Source organism: Diachasma alloeum, unplaced genomic scaffold (genome assembly GCF_001412515.2).
Source record: "Diachasma alloeum isolate Michigan unplaced genomic scaffold, Dall2.0 Dall_scaffold_00327, whole genome shotgun sequence".
Taxonomy (NCBI): Eukaryota; Metazoa; Arthropoda; class Insecta; order Hymenoptera; family Braconidae; genus Diachasma; species Diachasma alloeum.
Genome location: NW_021680466.1, coordinates 1,014,589 through 1,020,731, shown reverse-complemented (window position 1 = coordinate 1,020,731; position 6,143 = coordinate 1,014,589). Strand labels below are relative to the sequence as shown.

Sequence of the window (6,143 nt, the reverse complement as noted above, 5' to 3'; positions counted from 1 at the left end):
GTAACCTCCCCTCGATGAAATTTGGTCATTGTCATCTGAGAATGATAATGATAATGATAATGAGAACGATAATGAGAATGATAATTAATGATATGAAATTCCCCAACAAAATAACCAACCAAAAGTACTGGAATCAAGTCATAAAAGTACTCGCGAGAAGTAGAAAAATTACTTGCTCCAAGCATTAAAAGTACTTGTGAGAAGTAAGAAAAATGCTGACAGGAAGTAATAAAAGTACTTCCTCCTAGTACTTTTCCTACTTGCTTAGCAAATATTGTACTTCACCCAAGGACATGAAAAGTACTTGGGACAAGTAGTTTCCCAACTTTTCACAAGAAAACTTCTCCCAAGTAGAATTCAGTACTGGTGAGTAGTAACTTTTTTTTAGAGTGTAGGAACACCTATTCGCGTGGGACTACAGTCGCTAGGTACGAATGTAGAGAACCACTGTGCCCATTCACTCAGTGTGACCAATGGATACAGTGGAATCCCTACATTATCGGTCGGCTGTACGACTGGGGTTTTCCATGGTTTCCCTTGCAGTCCTAGCGCGAATGAGGTACAATTAAGAGTAAGACGGCCCATGATCACGCAGAAAAAATCAGAAGAGAGACGTGGGAGAGGCAAGGCAGACGAATGGGGAGCCTATAAAACCGTAATGGTAGCAGGAAAGAAATATGAATAAAAAATAATAATAATACTGGATAAAATAAAATTAATTTAATTATGAAGATGAAAATGGAGGGAAAATAAAACAAAATAGTGTAAATGAATTCCAATAAATTCATTGAAAAAAAATTGCAGCTATTGATGATAGACAATCTCTCTCAAACCACTGATGATCAAACAAAGAATGCCATGTTTCACTTTTGTCATCCCCTCCCCACTCCACTACTTCCAACCACAACCCATGTTCATGCAAATTGCACAAACACCCCCAATTTCTAAAACACTTCAGTGACACAATGTAAATTGGATGGCGATTGATCCGTTTAGTCTGATGGGTGATGGAATAAAAATTGACGGCCACAGATGGTTGTGTGTAATGGCGTCGAATCGAAATTGCTATAAAAAAGGTTAAAAACAACGACGGAGAAGAGAAAAGGACACTGACCACAGATACGCAACGATAGTTACGTGAATTGGAAATCGAAATGTCACCGTGGACAACGCATTGATGACTGAGTCGAGGGGTTAAACAACGATGAAAATCGTTCAAAGGTATGAAAACTAATGGCGTACACATGAGAAATAGCGGAATACTTGGGAGAAGAGAAGGTAAAAGGGGAGAATGGGATTATGCGGCTGGATGGTTTACTAGAATGAGTTGGTTACACGGTAAAAGGGTAGGTGGAGGTTGAAGGACTGTGGGAGGGCGATCAACCGAGGGCTACAATCGAAACACAGTATAACATTGAGAGACAGGGGAGGACTACAAATTGACTTGGTACACGCCAAGTTCTCGAAAACAAGAAGTTATGTGTCGGTGGCTGGTTAGGAGAGGGTACAAAGGGTTAGACTAGGACTCATCTGGTCCTTGAGAATATTTTGGACAAAATAGATTTGTCATGTTACATCAGATTGTCATATTTGTGTTGGTCACATTACTATCAACTCCCATCAATTTCAACTCAAAAGTTCAGTCACCCGTAGAGCACATGAACATCTTTATCCGACAGTGGCAGGATGTCTCGAATAATGTGGAGCATTCCAGTCCAATGTATATGTAAACAAGAGTGCGAATAACATCGTCACTCAGTCTGCCTCCTCCATTTTGTATCCTCCAGTTGCCACGTCTCTGATATCATAATAAATACAGTCACCGAGTGGCAAAAAACCGCATTCGAAGACATATATCAAGACTATATTTTTATGACCGAATTCCACCCGCTTCCGTGCTTTTTTTTCTCCTCTTTACGTTTGGAAACGTGAAAAATTTATGGAGAGAGTTCTTCGACTGAAATGCGATTTTTGGCATTGGTTATTCCTGTTATCAAGTGAAGGAGGAAATTAAAAAAGAGGGTACTCTCAAGTGCAGATATAATGCTTTGGCATTAGCAATATACGAGCGTTGAGTTGGCTAAACCGAAAGATCGTATCTTCACTTCAAACGGAAAGATACGACCTTTTGCGCAGTCAAGTGGCTTTTCGTTGTAACTGATGGTTGAAGATCCTATCTGCAATTCAATTAAGGACTCACGACCGTATGGTTTGAGTTAAAGCTGAAAAAAATTTGGAAATAACGGAGAGATATGAGACTCCGAGATGGATATCGATTTTACTTCAGATTAATGTTGTCCGAAAACTTTTGTTTCGTTTCACCGAACATTTCAAGGCTTTGTTGTTGACATAGTTACCCCTGAAATGCGTCTAAATTGACGGAAATTGATCAACTTCTGAGTGTAGAATAAGCCAAAATTGAAAATTTCCTCAGAAACAAACCATCTTCCCCGGAATAATTCTAAATTGATAGGTCTCAGTATCCGAGATACTCATCCCTCATGCAACTCCCTCTAAAACAACCCCAAGTGGACTAGAACCCACCCCCTCCAAATCGCTCCATCGAGTTGATCATCCATCAACGATTCACATCTCTGTACATTATTGACGACAGATCATAAATCACTCCAAATTCATCGACTCCCTATCAACCCCATCTCTCACCTATCGCGACACAACTCCTCCCCCTCACACCCTCCAGACACACATCAAACTTATCTTCAATGATAACTTCTTACTACCTTTTGATTTTCACTTCCAAACCCTCACACTCTCGATAAACCACCAACTCGACCCCTTAACTCTCCCAGACCATCCAACCCCTCTTCTTATCTCATATCGATAATACATTTTGTACGTGATTCCAGACGATACACCGAAGTAAATACACCACTGTAGTATCGAACCACCAAAAAAAATGAACAAAGAAACTTCCCCTTTTTCTGGGCAAGTGAATCCCGGGAGAGTTTGCCTCGAGGTCCTGCTTAAAGGTGAGGACGGAAGGGGTCACTAATGGCTGCCGGAATCGGACATGAACAAAGGATGTAAAGTCAACTGAGTAAAAGTTTCTTCCGGAGGAGTGAGTAGCCGAAAAAAAGAAGAATCATTAGTAACTGTTCTTGTTTCTTATCACCCAGGATTTCTTCTTCCATTCGATGAAAATAAAAGACAATTCTCCATGAAACATTCAAATTAGGAGGAAGATTCTAACACAAGAGGAGGAGTGAGCGGTCTCCCGCGGGATTTGCGTATAAAATGGGAATGTAAGAAGAGGCAAGATCAACTTGGGCATTAAATCCTTGCCTTCTCACCTGCAACTGTTGTATCCCTCTCTTACACGTACTGTATAAAATCCCACACGGAAAGTCACCTGACTCTTTCATGAAGTCTGAGAGGAGAGGCGAGATACGTGGCTCAATTTTTATTTCAAACGTCTACTGAGTCACTTCCGCTGGAGATTTCATGGGGCATTATTCAGAAGGAATTGACGGTACTTTTCATCTACAAATGCATGGGCCACCGTTTCTTCTATCATCGCTTACTTATTTTCTTTGTTCTATCTTCTTCAAGGGTACGAAGATAAATGGGAAAATGTCGGAGAGGCGTAGCAGATTCATGGAATATTTAAGGAGATTTCAGATTTAATACTTCAAGTTTTTCATTCTTATTTAACTAGTGAAATAAGGGACGGAATGAAACATTTTTTCTTCCCTTTGGGGGAATTATGATTTTTTTTTGTAGGAAGTGGATTTTTATTTGGAATTCTAATGCACTGGTTTTCGATTATAACTGATAGTTGAAGATCCTATCGGCAATTCAATCGAGGACTTACGGCAGTATGGCTTGAGTTAAAGCAGAGATATGAGATTCCGAGATAGATATCGATTTTACTGCAGATACTTGTAGTTCGAAAACTTTTGATCCGTTTCGCTGAACATTTTAAGCCTTTGTTATTGACATGATCACCCTTGAAATGAGCCCGAATTGAAGGAAATTGATCAACTTCTGTCTGTGGAATAAGCGAAAATCGGAAGAAGCGGACAAGACAATTGGAACAATCAGAAGGCATCTTTTGCAATTTTTTTTGTTCGTAGGAACAAGGCTTTTATTTGGAATTTTAATGCAACTAAAGGATTGATGAATTCAGACATCCAACGAAAATCGGATCATCATACGACGAAGCATCACAAATCGAGTTAACGCGGAAGTTGTGGAAATCTTTGTCCAGTGAAGCGGAGGTGGGTTAACTCTATTTTAAACTCGGCCCAGTGGCGCTTCGGTTTGTTTCCCAAGGGCTTCCGCATATACCCCCGGCTACTGCACATTCGGGATGGGGTAAATGGTAACGCGATAAGTTGATGGTGAAGAGAAATCGGATGGACTCTAAAAAGTTTTTGTACCAGTGGAAGCTTTGAAAATTTCGAGCATTACAAATGTATGAGACAATCCGAAACAATAAATAGAATCAATTTGTCATGAAGGAAATGAAAATTATAGATATTATTCATGTTTAGGTTAGAAGTTGGAAGTGCAAATGGAGAAATCCACCCTTTTCTTTCATAACCTCGATGAAATGTCATTTCTAATGAAATATTAGCCTCAAATCAATGATCCGAAAACCGATTCCGAAGGTTTATCCTAATTATTCCGATCGAACAACTTTAATCGTTAATTAGAAATGCAGGGGGTAACGAAAACACTGTCAGGATTAACCGCAGAGTGTGGTTACACAGGATCTATCCAAACGAGACAGCTTATTCCGAAGTAGGTGGGGTAGGAATGAACATCAACAGAACACTATTCACCAGAGTGAGGACAGTTGTATCTGGAAAGTGGTTAAGTTGGTTTTTCATGCCTAAACGCCGATGCCCTGAAGACCGCGATACTCACGTCACCTTGACATTTATTTGACGGCCCATTCCTCGCGTAAAGTTGAAAAGAAGAAAAAAAATGCTTTTCGTTCAATATTTGTGCTCACGCGTTGCAGAGTGAGATCGTTGAAATATTCCCAGTGGTGATTAAGAGTGGACAATCATGTTCATTAAAAAATATTGAAAATTAGTCACACCCCAGTGACAAATTAAATCACGAAAATCGATGTATTCACCGAATGCCTCTCATATTAACATTAAAAGGCTTCCAGCTAACATGAAAATCTCATTTGACCCGTCAACAGTAACCAGTCCACATGGTTGAATACAACGCACACACGATCAATCAATCATGAAATTTCTAAACCTAGATAACTGAATTCTCAGCTCTGTTCTACCTCAACCAGAAAAATTTTGAATATAAAAATTTTGGTGCTATTTTCACTCAATCAAAAATCTAAAATGAAACGTATCTAAATTTCTTGAAGAAGTAATTCAATTATCCTGTTCTCTCAATCCATAGAACACCTCTTGATCCTATTTCGACTCAATCAGAAATACAAAATGTGAAACGTATCCGACGACAATTAGAGATAATGTAATTCGTGGGAGAACCGTTGGTTCAAGCTGAAAAAAAATTGTACTCACTTGGAATATCCCAAACGCTGTACCGACGTGTACATTTGTCCTCGAAGCGCTCACTATCTTCTCATGGTCCAGTGGTTGTGTCCCAGAGTCCTTGAACTCTCCGTCCAAATAAAACTCACTCCCCCCTAAAATACAAAAAAAGGCCATCACATCGATCATCCCAAATCCATCGATCATCTTAAATCCATCAACATTGGCAGGATAAAAATAAAAAAATTCTATATCACGAGGCACCTTGAATGACTCCGAACCACCACATCACCCGGAATAATTTCTCACCCACCTGAGAGACGCTTTTCCTCTCCAAAACATACGGATAAAAAAAAAGAAATATTAAAACCACCTGCACTCACTCACGCTTCGGATTACACTTGTGTGCACACACTGCAAAAGTACCACTGGTCCCGTCGTGGCAGTGCCATTTGCCTTGACTAGAATGAAAAGAGTGGGAGAGCGTGGGTAGTTTGTAGGGGTGGAAGGGGGGAGGGGATTTTGGAGGAGAGGATTGAGGTGGTTTTCTATCGGCGTAGCGTTTGGAAAAGCACGCGAGTGCCACTACAGAACAGTGCAGCTCCAGCAGCCTACGCCGTCACTTCTGATACACTTTTACCATGAGGGGTGGGA

At 40.2% G+C, this 6,143-nt stretch overlaps 1 protein-coding gene across 3 annotated transcripts in view; it reads right to left on the bottom strand.

Moving 5' to 3' along the window:
* Positions 1-6,143, bottom strand: part of LOC107040318 (ly6/PLAUR domain-containing protein 6B) — a 53,638-nt gene that overhangs the window by 33,384 nt on the left and 14,111 nt on the right. The window contains exons 1-2 of one of the 3 annotated variants that reach the window (XM_015260355.1): positions 5,754-6,105; positions 5,520-5,644 (exon numbers count right to left, since the gene is read on the bottom strand). The gene's annotated coding sequence lies outside the window, so the exon portion shown is untranslated. Of the gene's footprint in view, positions 1-5,519; positions 5,645-5,753; positions 6,106-6,143 lie in introns of those variants that run through there. The other 2 variants (XM_015260354.1, XM_015260356.1) reach the window with 2 other exon arrangements.